The sequence below is a fragment of the Nuphar pumila genome, chromosome 14 (assembly GCF_984573655.1).
Source record: "Nuphar pumila chromosome 14, dmNupPumi1.hap1.1, whole genome shotgun sequence".
Lineage (NCBI taxonomy): Eukaryota > Viridiplantae > Streptophyta > Magnoliopsida > Nymphaeales > Nymphaeaceae > Nuphar > Nuphar pumila.
In genome coordinates, this window is record NC_143262.1 from 52,240,589 (window position 1) to 52,259,163 (window position 18,575).

An 18,575-nucleotide genomic window follows, 5' to 3' on the forward strand; every position below is an offset into this window, starting at 1 on the left:
AAGGTTAAACAATAGTTGATAGTTATCTCAGATAGGCACAAAGGGCTTCTATATGTTGTCCATCGCACATGGTGCAACTGCTACTATGGATATTGCATGAAGCACCTAACTGAAAACTTTTAGAAGAAATTTGGTGCACCACTTAGTGCATATTGGTGGTGTGCCACCAAAGCACCCACAAGGCGATAGTATCATTTTAATATTTCAAAGATTTTTTAGCAAAGTGAATTACTATATAAATATGTTGTGAAAAAGGTAAAACTGATATATTGGGCTAACAGTCATTTTCCCGCTAGAAGGTATAGGTGCTTACTCTCTAATATAGCAGGGTGCTTTAATGCATGGATTCTCTCCATACGTGACAAGTCCTTAATCTCACTTATTAAAAAGCTTCATATTGATGAAACTTTATAAGAAAAAATGAACTAACAAGGAGAAAATGACTGGCATTGTGGTGCTTGAGGTAATTACAAAGATTAAAGAGTGTCAGATAGAAGCACAAAAGCTATGTGTGGTAGTAGTGCATTAGCTCCACCATTGTTACGAAGCCTGTGACCGAAAGCATGGCTACAATGTTGATTTTGAGAGTATTAAATGCTCTTGTAAAGAGTGGCAGGTTAGCGAGATTTCTAAAGAGCATGTCGAGGACAATCTTTCATATGATTAAGGCGATAAGTTGTATACAGTCTATCTATTTCATCCAATGTTCGATGATGTCTCACATGTTTCTCCTCCGACTTTTATTTACGTCTTACCACCAATGCCAATTAAGAAAGCAGAGAGACCTAAAGTGAAGAAATGGATAACAAAACATAAGGAGGTTATACCGTACAAGTGTAATGTATGCCACAAGCTTGGCCAAAACAAGCAAAAACATTATTAGAAGGTAATGTGTGAGTATTTGATGCATTTATAAAGTAGTATATGACTTGCTTCTTTGTAGTTTACATAATATTTTTTCAATATTGTGCTTCTTTTGTTCAAATACTCATTTAGTTTAATGTTGTGTTGTAGGTTATTTTTTTTATTATGGATTGGTTATGATATTTACGTAGAATGGTCGGCCACTATTGTGTTGAGCTTGCGATAATGAAAACCGAAGAATGCACTTGCGCTTGTGGATGAAAGATTATGAAGGCCACCATTGCACTTGTGGCAATGAAAGTTGAAGTTATTTGATTATTGTTTTTTAGGAGAATGAATTATGTATATAATAGGGAATGAAATTGTTTGATTCTTGTTTTTTGAGGAAAAATGAATTGTTTATATAAAAGGAGATTTATTGATTAATTTATTTATGAGAATGAATCAGGGTTACTGGAAACGTCTATGGACTAGGGGAAGCGCACTTCCCCGAGACATGCTTCGGAAGCGCAAAATGCGGCGCTTCCAAAATGTGTGGGGAAGCGCATGTGCAATTTAGGAAGTGTATCCTCCTTTAAAGGGGTATGTGTCTCCCTTTAAAGGGGGATGTGTTTCGCTTTATAGGAGGATGTGTACCCCTTTAAAGGGATACGCATACCCCTTTAAAGGGGACGTGTTTCAGACACTTAACATGTAAAAGATGAGTTTGCCCTTTTAAAAAAAAACACTTGAAAAACAAAAAATTCAAAGGAAACATTTTCTTAATAAGGGCAAAATGGATATTGTACAAAACACATGAAAAAAACAAAAAATTAAAAGGAAATATTTTCTTAATAAGGGCAAAATAGATATTGTACAAAACTCATGAAAATACAAAACTAAAGGGGCTTAGGGTTTTGTTTTAAATAGTAATTAATTTTAAAAAATATATCATTATTGTTAGAAACAGTCGGCCAATATGAATTTTGTTTTTCTTTGTTGTTATGTTGTCTTTCTTTAACATTTTTTCATAAATGCAAACTTTTGAAAGAACTTCCTTTCTTTTTTTCTTTTTTTCTTTTTTTTTTATTTTGTCTGCTTTATCATAGTATATTATAGAATCATAGATCTTTCACCTCCTTAAATGATGCTTATTTTTTTTATTTAGTAATTGGTAAATTATGAGAGTAATGATTTGTATTCTTCACTTTCCATTCTTTGTTGTTAATAATAGCTTTTTTAAAGTGTTTTAGACTGATTCTTATACTTTTATGATGCAGGTATATTTGCTTGTTCTTTGCTTCACTAATGATTATCATAAACTACGATCATGACAATTATGATGACGATGATGATTATTTTTACAATTTGGAGCATGAATCGTCTAGTGGTGTTGGGAATGACAATGCAAGAAAGGGAAAGGGGTCTTCTGATTGTCCATATCAGTTTGAGAACAGAAAAGAAAATTGTTTTGATGAGGAAGATGAAGAAAAATATAACTTGGATGACTACTATTCTAAAGATGACCAAAATGCTGAACCACCTAGCATGCATAAAACAATTGTCCTATGACGCCATGTATTGAAACAAAAGAAGAGTGGGCAAGGAAAGCAAGGTGGAACCCAGGTTTTTATGTGCAGGCACTACAAAAATATTTATCATGGATCATATACTTGAATTTTTGCGCATCTCATGGGATCTCCAAAGGGACAAAGTGTTCGGATTGCCTTTTATCCTGTAGTTGCAAAAAGTGCAGAATTGACAAGAAAAATTAAGAGGCAAGTTCGACGAGTGAAGATTTCATCAAGTGCATTTGAGTTGAGGAGATCAAGAATTTATAAACCGAAGAAGCCTATTAGTATGAATACATCATCTAGTGGAAGTCGAAACACAATTGATATTTGTAATACCTTTAAAAAGGTAGAAAGAGATGATGTAGATCTTAAAATTATTAGATTTTTATGTGCAAATGGCATACCTTTCAATGTGCTTTGATCACCATATTGGGAAGTGATGATATCTGCAGTCAGTAAAGTGCCTGGATATAAAGCTCCATCATATAAAAAAATATAAACAACGTTGCTTGACAATGAGAAAGAGTGTGTTCACAGAGAGTTAAATGAATTTCGAGAAAAGTTTGAGGAGTTTGGAGTTTTCATTGTCTTAGACGATTGGACAAATATCAAGAGCAAACACTTGATAAATATACTTGCATCAAATTGTTTTGGCTCGATGTTCTTATATGCAAGCAATTTTTCTAATGTGCAACAGTCAGCTGTAAACATTGCCGAGTTTTTTAAGACAGAATTTAAACATGTGGGGCCTTCTAATATAGTGCAAGTGATTACAGACAATGCAGCAAATTGCATGTTAGCAGTTGAAGAATTAAAATAAACATATAAGTATATTTTTTGGTCACCTTATGTTGTGCACACACTGAATTTGATCTTTAAGGATTTGGCACATGAGTTTCATTGGTTGGGAGAAACATATTTGTAGAGTAAAGAAATTGTGAAGTATATCACAAATTATTCAAAATCACTATCAATATTTAGAAGCAATGAAAAATTAAAGCTAATAAAGATTGCAAAAACAAAGTTTGTTTCATATTATACTACTTTGAAGCGCTTGCTTGATGTGAGGGAGAGCTTGAGGCTCATAATAATTTCAGATAGATGGAGCGAGTGGAAGCAATCATGCATGGATGAAACTATGAAAAAAAAGGGTTGTTACAATAGAAACAACTGTTCTTGATAAAGAATATTAGGATTTTTTACGGTTAGCATTATTGATTACAAAACCCATATATAAGATGATTAAATTTTATGAACGGGAAGGCTCTATAATTGGTAAGTGTATAAAGGCATGGACAACATGTTGGGAGAAATTAAAAACAATCTAAAAGGACAACCAGATTTATATGAAAATATTCATAAGATTGTCTCAAATAGATGGGATAAAATGAATGTGCCTCTCCATAGTCTAGCCCATATGCTTATTCTAAAATATTATGAGTCAGAGTATCCCAAGATCCCAACATCAGGAGGGGTCAAATGAGTTTCTCCTGGTAAAAATTTTATTTTATCTATTTAATAAAGTTTAAAGTTTAATAGTTTAATTATTTTAATATTTCATTTGTATTTTCTTGTTATAGTTATTAAATATTTCTTTTTGCAGAAAAGGATAATGATATCTTAGATAGTGCAATGCTCACGCTTGAAGTCATATCTACTGGAAATGAAGAGCTCTTTACACTTTATAGGTCATAACTTGTGGCTTTTGCATCAACAAGTGGAAGATTTAGCCAAAATATAGCAAGAATAGATGCATTGAATCCTACAATGTTGATGCTTAATTTGTGGTGTTTTTATAGTGATGATACACTTGAGTTGAGAGCATTAACCATTAAGGTTTTATCTCAATCTATTAGCACATCTTCTACAGAAAGAGTGTGGAGCACATATAGTTATATTCACAATGTTAAAAGAAATAAGCTCAATGAGGATCGTGTTGATACCTTGATGTATATTCATTCAAATCTTTGATTGACTGACATGTATAATTAAACAGTGTTGTACTTTTATGTTGGTATTTTTTTTTCTATCATTGATTGTTTATTAGCATTCATATTTTATATTTTTGTTATAAAAAGGTGCAACAGTCGCTATAAAGAAGGACCTAGTCGAAAATGAGATATTAATTCAGAACTTTCTATTGTAGAAGAAAATACGTTGAGATTAGAGGACATGCATTTGAGAGATTTGGATGATAGTGCACAACAATCAAACACTATTTCCAAATCTAAATCCAAACCCAAAGATGCACAACCAAGAGCTTCATTACCTCCAATAATCATACGTACAAATGAAATTGAAGAGGCTACAAATCAATCCAACAGAGCTAGTAGAACTACAGATATACAAGAGCGATCATCAGTTCCTCAAGGCCGGATTGATCATTTCTTTAGCAAGAGACCTAGGCAAGGTATGTTGATCTTATGTGTTTTATTTTTACTTTTTTTTTATATATGTATTTTTTAAATTAAGGTTTTCAAACATTTTTATTTTATAACATATTCATTATAGAAAATGAAGGAAGGAGCAGAAGGCATGGTCGTGGAGGACAAGAAGCACATGATAATGCAGAAAGTTTTTGATTTATTGCTGACTTGAATGAGAAGAGAAAGATGACAGATTAATGAACTATTGAATTCTTAATTATTCTTTTGATGATGTAGTTGGAGTAGTCCAACTTAGAAACTTTTATGTAACTTTTTTGTCATTGTCTTGTAATATTTTGTTGGTTTGATATATACTTTTATTTAAAAGTTTGAACCTTGCATAATGAAGTGAAGTTGTGGATTATGTTAATTTTAAGTTTATAGTTTAGAACTTTATAACTTATAATTTACAGTTTAGAACCGTATAGCTTAAAATTTTAAACATATCTCTATATAATCTTTAAGTTTATTGATTTTTCATTTTCTATATTGTAGAGATCACAAGATTTACAATAATCAAGTCATTTGATTCTTTCATTGAAAAATGTATGTTTTTTAATCAAATTTATTAGTTTTTTTAATGCATTATTTAGTGCTTGCATGCATTTGTTAAACGGTTGCAACATGAATGTGAATTATGATCTTCTCTTGATATATTATTTTTTAAATGCTTGAAAGTTGCAAATGATGCATTTGTTAGATAATTGCAACTTATATTATTTATTGTCTTAGATACATATTTTATTTTTTCAATGATAACATAAATCTTATTTTTTGATAAAATAAAAATATATAATTATATTTTTGCTTCTCTTTCAATTTTTATTTGCTTTTCTTTCATTTTTCACTTGAATCCTATGTCGCTTCCTTCTTTGCTTCTTAGGTCATCTCCTAGGTCACTTTAGAGACGCTTCTCAGTTCTCTCCTAAGTCGTCTCGTGCTTCTCGCTTCTTAAAATTTTAGAAGTGCCTTGCTTCCCGCTTTCACTTTTTATATCGCTTCTCGCTCCCACTTCCTCGATTGGCAACTCTAGAATTAATAGTGTATATAATAGAGAATGGAGTTGTTTGATTTTGTTTTTTATTTGATATGTGTCGTTTATGTAATATGTGATTAATTTGTTTATGAGAATTAATTGTATATAATATATATATAACATGAAATGAAGATGTGTTTATAAATGGTGATCTTTCACATTAGATTTTTTTTTGCAAATTACATGTGAATTTTAATTTATCCTTTTTAAATCGGGAAAGAATTTTGCAAGGTGTATACAGATTTTTTTTCATTCTTTTTAAATTAGAAAAGAATTTCACAAGGTCCATGTGAATTTCTTTTCATTCTTTTTAAATAAAAAATGAATTTCATAAGGTACATGCAAAAATTTATAAAAGTTTGATATTGCAAAATCTCTTATTAGCATCGCACTAATATTACAATTTTTTTTTTCTTACAAAATTTCTTATTCAACTCCACAATTCATAGGAGATTCTCCAAAAAAAATCATTGGAGGTGGGCTCATAATTCGGGGTTTGCAAAAACAGGTCATCTGGATGTAAAAAAGAGGTTGAGAAATGAAGCATCATTCTTTCACAAAATGGCATTGCTCATTTATTGCATTCATTTCATTCTTTCAAAAAATAAAGATTTTCATATGTTACATTCATTCTATTCTTTTACAAAGCGAAGTCGCTCATAGATTTCATTCAAACTATTCTTTCTCAAAGCAAAGTCGCTCATATATTGCATTCAGTTTATTCTTTTACAAGAATGATGTTTCTCAATGCCTCTTTGATGAGGGAGAAAACAGAGTATATGTAAAGGTACCTTCATCTCTTGGGCCTCAAGAATACTACATATCACTGCATTTTTGATAGAGAGAAAAATAGTATACTTTGTATTGTTCTGCATATCATCGCATCGAACGCTAACTTGCAAACTTTTGGTTTTCTATCCCACCCATACCATAAGATACGCTTACCGAAAAAACTCATAGTTCATTAGAGTTGAGGCCTCAAAATTGTTGCGTGTCTCACCCATACACTCTATGATGAGAATAGGTTGCAGATTTCGTTCCCAACGGCACCCATACCATAAGATGTTCTTACCAAAAAAACTCATTGTCGATGAAGTGTTGCCGATCTTCTCATTGCTGATACTTGGATTTGAAAAAAATGACAATAATTTTTTACTGGTTGGAAACCACAAAAAACCTAGTTTTTGTGAAACCCTAACTTTTCTTTTATACTATTCCTACAGAATTTCGCAAGAAAAATGAATTGTGCAATACAAGTGTGATTGGAATAATAAATTTCACAATATCGAACTTTCATAATTTTTTATAATTTTGCAATTATCATACTTTCACAAATTTTGTGATTTTCACTGGTGATCGCACAAAACTCGTCACAAGTTTTGCAAATTGTTTGAAATTTTACAATATTTTTTAAAATTTTGTAACTTACATGTGATTTTGTTAACAAGTTTCATGGGTGTATTATTTTAGCGTCATGACGTGCAAAAATAAAAAATTTGCACTTGCAAAAAGTAAATTTGGTAAATTGTAGAGCATTTTTAAAAAAACACATCATTTTTGCCATACACTATACACTAGTTATACACATAACAGAACAGCAGTACAAAACAGAACCAAAATGGTTGAGTACCCCTACCCACCACCCAATCAAAATTTCTGCTCCCCACTGCCTAGTGGGATCAATAACAAAATTCCCACATCATTGGCAGGACAAAAATCTAAAACAGTCAAGTCTATTACATGTGTCATCAGATTGTGATAAATCCCGCTTTCCTGCCTTCAGTAACTGCCCCCAACCAAGAACGCAATGCCAAGTTGTTGGAAACCACTGAGCAATTGTACTCAGCCACAAAAGGGGGGGGGGGTCCGCTTGTTTGGTAGGAGCTGTTAGTGCACGTCACCTTCAAAACCCAATGGTATGATAATGTTGTGTAACTGGTGGGGGTCTTCCTAACCCCAGCTTGCCTTCGAAAAAAAAAATTGCACTCAGCCAACAACAAGGTACCAAAAATGCCATCCAACAAAGCGGTCTATGCAAACGTCGTATATGACATTGAATTAAATCACTCCAGCAGCAAAGTAGCCCCCTCTTAAAGATCACAAACTGTATATGCTGATTGAAGATGAAACCCTCTACAAATAGTGCCTACCAGACAGAATGTGTATCATCTTGCACCCTGGGGGAGGCCATGGGCCTGGAATAAATGGAAGTCTCGTAGAAGAGCCCCTGATTTTGACCATTTAGATGACAATGTGGGTCAGACCCAAGTTGAGGACAAGCATCAGGGTTGGGTCTATCTTGGACTAGGACCAGGTCCCACTTACCCAATTCAATAAACCTAGATCCACTTGAGAGATCAGGTCCCACTTACTTACCCAATTCAATAAACCTAGACCTACTTGAGTGATCAGGTCCCACTTACCCCAATTCAATAAGCCTGGACCCACTTGAGTGAGACCAGCTTTTGCATGAAAATTATGGGCTTTTTCAACTTTGTGAAATGGATTTTATTAACCTTTGTTTTTTGAAGTTTTTTATTTTTTTGAGGGACATTAATCTTTTCCAAAAGCCCTAATAAAAGGTTGTGAAGGGCAAAACTTAGGCTTAGATTTGGATTTAAATTTGAAATCTGCACCTTATATTTTTTATTTTCAAAGATTATTCATCATGGAAGAAGCCACAGAAAAAAACTCAGTGTGTTCACTTCAAACATTTAGGTCCCACAACAAACGTCAAGATCATCCATGTATGCTTCAGTCATGTGTGGGTGTGGGTGTTTATGATGGACAGAAAAGGACAACCTGAAACACTGAAAGTCAATGCTGGGTTTTTTCAGGATTTAGATCCTAAAGATATAAATCATATATTCCTAGTGATAATCTGAACCCAGGGGCCGCACAAGTGACCAACGCATGACGCATCATTTTGTTTTCCCTTGTACATATTCTCTTTTATTGTTCAAGAATTCCATAAACAAAGTACTATCTCACTTTACAAATCATATTCATAGATTCCACAAGTGATACAAAATACGTGTAGAATTCAAAACTTTGCCAACGTTAGTCCAATCAAGAAGTCTGCTCTAATGCCAACGGCAGCTCTAACCTCTCATCACCTCTTTGTATCTTTAATACCACCATATCCCCAACACTGTAGTCATCGTCCAAAACTTTGGACAACTCCGCTTTACTTTTGACCTGTCAAAATACCAGCATATTCTTAAAGATGTTTTTCTATTTCAGAAGTGTGTATAAACATGCTATATATATATATATATATATATATATATATATATATATATATATATAGAGAGAGAGAGAGAGAGAGAGAGAGATGACATACACGATGGTTGTCAACACCGATAACAATGTCTCCAAGGATCAAGTTACCAGCAAATCCTCTCCTGGTTGGTAGCAATCCTGCCTTTGCAGCAAGACTATTTGCAGGGACCTACAACATTTGCAGAACAATAGGCCCATGTGACAGGGAGTCTTAATTGTGAATGGACCTATAATCGGCTTATTCTTGATGGTTAAGCATGGATACCTAGCAATCCATAATGCTAGGAAAAGTATTGTCTTCTTGAATTTAGTACTAAATTATCACAATCAAATTGGAAATTCCCTCAACTCAGGAAATGTTGGTAACCATTTTTGCTAGCCTGGAAAGATGGCACCAGATTGCTTTGGACTAAATACAGGCTGATGGCCATAAGGCGGTTATTGCCAATTCGCAGTTCAACAAAAGGCCTTTAACAAATCCCCACGCTCTTCATGGTGATGAACAAACTCATTTCTAAGGAAAGAGAATTCCTAGGTTTCAGTCATAAAATACAATTATTCTTAAACCTCATGGTGACTCATTGGTAGCCTCAGAAGACATGACCCAAGCTGTTCAAGTCTTCGGCAATAGACTTGAACTGGACCACCAAAATCCTTCAAATTTCCTACATTCAGCAACTCCCTACTCAGACTTGAATGGAGATGGCCTGAAACCCGAGACAAGTTGTCATGACTTGACACTTTCCCAGCACCCACAAACGACAGCCCTAAGTATGTCACACAGTGACATGAACTTCAAGTGCTTACCTGCAGAACAAGGGCGCCATTTCGAACGTTCAACTGATTTGCAACTAGATCTGGAGCTATCTCCACATTCTAACCTGCATATGAGGACATAGTAACACATAACACAGATTTGTGGTGTATCTTCCAAAAACCAAAGTTCCGAGCAACTTATGCCACATATCACTAATATCTTGAAAATATCATGGTTTTAAAATATTACTAATTTTGAAACTATTGCATTTTATTGTGATACTAACACAAAAAAAGTTTCTCTGGTGTTTCTTATATCCTATGTCTCACGGATTCGGCTAGAGGGTCGAGGCACCCGCGTCGACACGCTCTGACACGGGTGCGGACATGGGGCGGACACAGTCAACAAAGAGTCAGACTCGGTCAACGCACCAGGGCAGAGTCGATCCATATTTTGGACTCGGTCAATGTTGATCGAGTTTATATTTGTTCATTTTTAAGGCAAACTAAAAAAAATGATTTATATATATATATATATATATATATATATATATGAAAGTGGAGAAAGGATTTTATATTTTGGTTTGTCCTATGATATGATCTTAGCAAACACTTGGTTTAGGAAGAGGGATTCTCACCTAGTAACATTTAAAAGGAGGGTTAATACGAGTCAGATAGATTTTTTTCTACTTAGAAAGAGAGATAGGGGTTGTTGCATCGATTGTAAGGTTATACCGGGAGAAAGTCTAGCTACACAACATAGAGTCTTAATTTTAGATCTTAGAATTAGGCAATGCCGCAAAAGGGATAGACATAAGATAAATCCTAGAATTAAGTGATGGGCACTGAAAGGCGCTAAACAAGGAATGTTTGTAGAGCAGGTAGTTAAAGAAGTTGATTGGTGTCTCGAGGAGGATTCAGAATCAATGTGGAATAAGATAGCGGGTGGCATGAGAAAGGTGACTAAGGAGGTATTGGGTGAGTCTAAAGGCGGTGCACCGCTAGGTAAGGATACATTGTGGTGGAACGAGGAAGTCAAATTAGCTATTAAGGTTAAAAGAGAGTTATAGAAATCTAAGTAAGAGTCGTGATAATGAGAATTTGAAGAAGTATATGATAGCAAAGAAGGAAGCTAAAAAAGAAATTTGGAACGCGAGAGATAAGGTATATAAGGAGGTTTATGACAAGTTGGATACCAAAGAGGGCGAGAAGGATATTTATAGGCTTGCAAAGATGAGAGATAGGAAATCAAGGGATCTGGGTATGGTTAGATGTATCAAAGATGAAACACAAAGGGTTTTAGTCAAAGATGAGGAAATTAAGGAGAGATGAAAAAATTATTTTGATAAGCTATTTAATGAAAGTCATGCTCAGGATCTTGGAGACTTCTCTATTCCTTTTCATGAGATGAATTGTGACTTCATGTGCATGATTCAAAAGAAAGAAATTGCAGAGGCTTTGAAGAAAATGAAATCAAGAAGGGCAGTTGGCCTAGATGGTATACCTATTGAGGCTTGGAAATGCTTGGGAGAGAAAGATTTAGAATGGTTGACAAATCTTTTTAACAAGATTTGGCGGACAAATAAGATGCCTAATGAGTAGAGGAATAGTACTTTGGTACCTCTATATAAGAATAAGGGTGATATACAAGATTGCGCAAACTATCGTGGTATAAAACTCATGAGTCATACTATGAAACTTTGAGAGAGGGTGATTGAGTCTAGGTTAAGGAAGGTTGTCATGATATCGGAGAATCAATTTGGTTTTATGCCTGGAAGATCAACTATGGAAGCTATACATCTTCTTAGACAACTTATGGAGAGAAATAGAGAGAGGAACAAAGATTTGCATATAGTTTTTATTGATTTGGAGAAGGCATATGATAGAGTACCTAGGGATGTTCTCTGGTAGACAATGATTTGAAGAAAGGTGTTTCTCTCAAGTACATTAGTATAATTAAAGATATGTATGAAGGAGTAGTAACCAATGTTTGCACTTGTGGAGGGGTGACAACCAATTTTCCTATAACGGTTGGGTTACATCAAGGATCTGCATTAAGCCCTTTCCTATTTGCTATGGTGATGGATGAGCTTACGAGATCAATTCAAGAAAATGTGTCGTGGTGTATGTTGTTTGCTGATGATATTGTTTTGATTGATGAGTCTAGAGCTGGGGTTAATGCTAAGTTAGAATTATGGAGACAGACATTGGAAGCAAGATGTTTTAAGTTGAGTAAGAGTAAGACAGAATACATGGAATGTCGGTTTATTAAGCAACGAAGTAGTGATGGGAGTGTAGTGAAGTTTGGTGAGCAAAAAATATCGATGGATGATTGTTTCAAATATTTGGGATCTATCATTCAAAAGTATGGAGAAATTGATGGAGATGTAAATCATAGGATAAAGGTTGGGTGGATGAAATGGAAAAGTGCAACTGGAGTGTTGTGCGATCGTAGAATGTCATTGCGGTTGAAGGAAAAGTTTTATATGACGACTATTAGGCCCGCTTTACTATATGGTACGGAATGTTGGGCTGCAAAGAGACTTCATATTCAAAAAATGAGTATAGCTGAGATGTGTATGCTGAGATGGATGTGTGGAAATACAATAAAAGATAAGATTCGGAACGAGGTGATACGGAAGAAGGTAGGTGTTGCACCCATTGAAAATAAGATGAGAGAGAATCGTTTACGGTGGTTTGGACATATTCGGCAATGGCCTAATGATGCGCCAGTTAAAAGGATAGAGAAATGGGAAAATATATTAGTTAAAAGAGGTTGGGGTAGGCCTAGGAAGACATGGATGGAGGTGATAGGAAAGGATATGAATGCTTTGAACCTCACCGAGGACATGGCATTGGATAGAAATGATTGGAGGAGAAGGATTCATGTGGAAGACCCAGAATGATTTTCTTTTTTGGTTCATATCGCCGACCCCAATTGTTTTGGGATGAAGGCGTAGTTGTTGTTTTGTTGTATATATATAAAACCAGACTGTGCACAGTGACTATGATGCACGGTCACAGTGACTGTGTTGCACAACACAGTGTTGCAGAGTCTTGTTGTGTTGTGTGCAGTGACTGTGCACTTTAGTGATTGTGCACTTTATATATATATATATATATATATATATATATATAGCAGAGTTCCCGCGACTAAAAATTTTGAAATTGCACCGCACTCGTGTCGCACCCTCACCCTCACCCGTACCCGCATCCATGTGACATAGCTTATATCATTATTGCATTTTTTCATGAAAAGGTATCTCCCTGAGGATGTGTCACTTAATAGGCCCACCTCCCTACAAAGTAAACCCCGGGTACTCCACCAACCCCCGTGCCTTAGGGGGGACTGACCAGAGAATGCAGTGGGATACAATATAGAAGCGATGGGGTTTGATTCAGCATCCTCTTCATCTTGAGTGTCTTCACACACACCCTGCTAGCCAGGTGTGTGCAACCCATATGCTAATGTTATTCCAATATTTTCTCAAGAAAACCAAAATTTCCAAAATACCACAAACTTTTTTCTTCGCTATGATTTTCCTTTCAGATAGTTCTTTGGGGCATATGGGAATTAAGGAACAAGATCATTTTTAAGATTTAAATAAGTTGCAGAATACGATGGCTGTGAATTTACTGAACATGACCAGAGAGCATATTCTGCCCATCCCCAAAGGAATCGCCACCATGTTTCACTTATCTGGACTTGTTCTGGACGCTGCATCCCCCACCTCATGACTAGATCAAGGTATCTGTTTACAGATTGGTGCCTTCACAAAGTGGAAGGCTGATTCTGCTATTTGTGATTACGAAGGATGCTTCACCTCAGTAGGTTGCTTCTCTTGACAAAAGCAGGACGCAAATCATGAATGGACATGGCGGTTTGATGTTATCAAAGACATTAATCCCAACAACCAGCTCGCCATAGAGTCATCCAGGTCGGATATGATAAAAGGTATGAAGGATGCCTTGGAAAGGAGGGGACATGTGGCACAGACTGAAGCCAGTTTGGTTAAGAAACTGACAGTTTTCGTAGTGACATGCAACTGGTTGCCCAAATTGAATAATTATGTTGCTAGGAATTTAGCTAAGTTAGGCTCTTGGGGTTAGATCAGGTCTGGAAAGATAAACCACCATACTAGTCTCCTTATTTCGATGTGTTGATGATGTAATTTGCTTGTGTTTACTTTTCTGATAGGGATCTGCCTAACCCCAGCTTGATTATCCAAAAGAAAAAAAGAACTGAAGGAAAACTGAAAAAGTGAGACGACCCAAACCCAGCTCATGTACAGAGGCGGAGCTGGGGGGGCCAGGACTGGGCTGTAGCCCAGTCCTGCCTCCCGAAACAGTTAAAAAAAAAAATTAAAGCCCAATCCTATTCCAGCCCTGATTCCATATGAAATAGATTTTTATCCATGTTTTTAGCCCAGCCCTGACTGCAGCAAATATTTTGATTTGTCCATATGAAATAGATTTTTATTAATAATTGTAGCCATTTTTTTATTTTATCTCAAAAAAAAATTCGGGGGCGCCGCCCCCGAACCCCGACTATCACACTAAAGATTTTTTTTGCTACATTCCTGTTTGCCCCCGCCCCCCCTCACATGAATCCTAGCTACGCCCTTGCTCCTGTATATGATACTATAAAGAGAAAAAAGTTGCCAAGTATCAAGAACCACAAGAAGGTGAAGTTACTTGTCAAATAACTCACTTTTCCAAATTGAATCAGCTGTGGAACAATCTTAAGTACTGTTGAAGATGGAATTGCAAAGCCTACACCAGCTGAAGTACCTGTAGTATATGATGGTCCTTAGTCAAAGCAAAGACTTGAAACTAGAATGTCAATGTTGCAAAACCACACACAAACATACACATGGATGTATTGATCAAAAAAGTGCATTTCAAGAATTAGATCTACAGTTTTTTCTTTTCCCCAATACCCCCAGCTATAAGCAAGTTCTTATCAGCAATTACTTCATGATAGTTGTTGCTTGCAGGTTCCTGTGCCCAATATACTTTCATCCTTTTTCGCCAGTAGAATGGGAAAATACCCAAGTTGGCAGTTAATGTCAGCACATTTTAATGGCAATAACTTAGGTGATGCAGAAAGAATAACTGATCTACAATTGCATTATAAAGCATAGTCACAGATATCAGCTATATTTTCAAAATATCGTGATATTACCGCTCTATTTTCAACAAAGGATATTATAGGTAAAATATCATGATATTTTGAAAATATCACCAATTTGATAATATCGCCTTAAATATGTTTTTCTTCTTTATTTTGCATTTTTTACTTATTTTTTTATTATATATGTATTTTATTATCTAAACGTGATATTTTATTTCTTAATTTTGTTGTTTTTATATATTTTTCATTTTTTAAGCCTCGAGATTTTCTCGAGACTTTTCCGAGATTTAACACCAAACCTATAATATTGCAAGAAATAGCTTCACCGAGATATAGCCGATACCGATATTTGTGACCATGTTATAAAGTTACATATACAAAAAGCATGCCCTGACATGATCCTAGCAACATCAAGCAAGATTTTGTGTGACAGATAACATGCTCGCTATGAGACACTTATCATTAGGTTTAAGATGGTAAAGAAAGGCATTCATTATCTCTTCATCCATGGAGGCCACCAGCTTCAGAAAGCCCATATTGATGCATTAATCCGGTTAACCTGACCTTAATTTGTTGTCTACCATGAGATCATGAAAGGTCTAGATACTCATTTGATATCTTGACCTTTAGAGTCAATGATCCATTTGTGATAGATGAAGCTCTACAACTAGCAAAATATGTCAAACGAGCATTCTACAACTAGAAAAATGTCAAACGAGCATCCATCTCAAATGAAAATTTACAAGTATACTACAAGCACTTTATCTTGCCACCAGAATACACTGCGATGGATCAAAGAAGAAAATCAAATGGTTGCAACCAAGGTTGACAGACTAGGAAGCGGAAACGGGAAACGTTACGCGGGAAGAAGCGAGAAGCAATGCATTTTAAAATGTATAGGAAGCGAAAAATGAGAAATAAAAAAAGAAATACAAAAATTGAATGGGAATCAAAATGAAACACAAATAAAAACTAAAATAAATGTGACTAGTAACAAAAATCTAAAAATGATGAGTACCAATTTAGAGAAAGCACATGGAAGTGAGTGAGAAGATTGAGAGAAAACACAAAAAACATGAAAAGTTGAGTAAGAGAACATATAAGAAGAATAGATGACGTGTATGACGAGCATAAAAGAAGTGTGGGGGAATTGAGGTTCTCATCAAGTTTCAGAAGCAAGGAGCATCGCGCTTTTGAAGCAAGTTTCCGGGAAGCAAGCTTCCCACCTATCTAAGAAGCTTCCGGTAACTTTGGTTGCAACCAACCATGCCCATCTAGCATGACAAGCTGCGGAAAGTCAACCTGCATTGCATATCGAGAAACCCATCAGCCAAGGCCAAAATAAGATGCAAAGCAAGAAGACCCAAACTATCTTGAACAATTGGAGACCGTGGATGTGGATTATAAGGAAACTACTCAAACTCTATGCACAAAGTCACGGTTAACATGGTTGCAATTTAACCCATTGAAGAAGTTAAAAATTATTGTCTATAACCAATACATGATTATTTGCATATTATCCAACTTCCTCCAAAGCAAGAAGCATGTATTGAACCAAGAAGGCTAGCGTTTCAATTCTTATTGCTCAACAGTACCAGACATTCAAGATCTTTTAATGGGGTACCCTTTTATCTCTTGACAGAGAAGGACATTACCAAGGTTTTTCATGAAGCATATCAAAAAACATATAGTGCTCATCAATTGGATCCTTAATTAGGTGATTAACTTGATGGGTTAACACTTGTCCGCCACGATCTTAGCTGCAAATAAAATGCATGAAGATCTCATAATTAACACCTAGATTACTTGGATACCATTGCAGACATTTGTATCTTGGAGTCTAATTATGATAGGCCTTCTTCTTGCTTCATCTATAAATCATCAATACATTGGCTGCCACTGAATTAGGAACATAAACACCCAAAAATTTAGGTAAGAAGAAAGGAGAAAAGAAGAGAAAGTCTATATGCAGCTGATTGAGTTAATCACATTCAAATATATCAAAAGTGTACATAAGAATACCCTTTATTAGGGTTACAATAAGAAGAGTAAGACAAAAGACCAATACACACACTTTTGATAAATTACAACTATGTACATAACAAATAGAAAAAAGACAACTATTCATACTCTTAAAACTCAAGATGGTGATATAGGAACTCACACGAGTTTGGAAACAAGAATGTGAAATTACGTTGGGCCTTAATAGACAAGACAACACACTGATGAACATAAGGTAACGCGACAATCCCTTCAAGGTACTCTTGGTCAGAGTTACCGGAAGCGCCTAGCCTAGTGAGGAAAGTGCGCTTCCCCGAAGCGCGTTCCGAAAGTTCAAAACGTCGCATTTCCGAAACGTGCTAGGAAGTGTTGATTTTTTATGGGAAGCGTGTTTTCCTTTTATGAGAAACACACTTCCCATTTATGGCAAGCACACTTCCCCCTCGCTTTCCCCTTTTTTCATTATTTTTATTTTTATTTTTATTTTCGCTTCCTAGGTCGCTTATGAGACGATTCTTGATTCACTTTTAAATCATCCCACGCTTCCCACTTCCTAAAATTTTGAAAGTGCTCCGCTTCTTGCTCTCGCTTCCTCGACTGGTAATCATGCTCTTGGTTGACAAAATAACAATCATTGTGCTTTTTTGTGCTTTAAAAAATAAGGATTTTCAGCAATATGAATGGCACTCTTGTCACAATATGGTGCTAGCAGAGATGAAAGAACTGCTCTTATGTCTCTGAGAGTCAATGTAGCCATAAAATCTATGCTATGGTCTAAAACACTATTTTGTATTGTGCTTTTATAGTCAACAAAGCAATCATTAGTTACTTCTGCTATGTCACAATTAATGTCGTAAGCTAAATCGCACTCAAGGTTATAAGTGTCTAGAAATGGACTCGGTCAACTATGAGTGAGTCCATTTCACTCAAAAAACATTGAAACGTGCTTTGGGGGGGGGGGGGGTAGTATGAGGGATCGAAAGAGATTCACTCCACGACTCAACATGTACATGAAACAAAGAAAAGAAAAAGGGGGAAGTACAAAAGTTGGGGCAGCTGAACTGCGCACACCACTGAGCCCTAATATATTTATAGCAAAACGATTTTATAATAGAGACTAAAATATGTAAACACAAGTACCATATTACAAGAATGTCATTAATGAATCATCAACTTCATAATAATGAAAGATAGATGTGTGTATGGATCTGGATCCAATCCAGATCCATACACATGCTCTATTTTAACAGCCTCCCTCAAGTTGTACATGGTTTTGGAGCATGTACAACTTGCTCTTCAATAACCAAAATTGACGTGAAGTTAACCCTTTGGTAAACAAGTCTACCACTTTATCTTTTGTTCGAACATGACGTAGTTCTATCGCTTTCATCTCGACTTTTTGCCCTATAAAATGTTGATCAATCTCAATATGCTTTGTTCTGCTATGTTGAATAGGGTTACACGCAATGTTTATTGTGCTTTGATTGTCGTATAGAAGAAATGATCGAATAATTGTCTCCCCA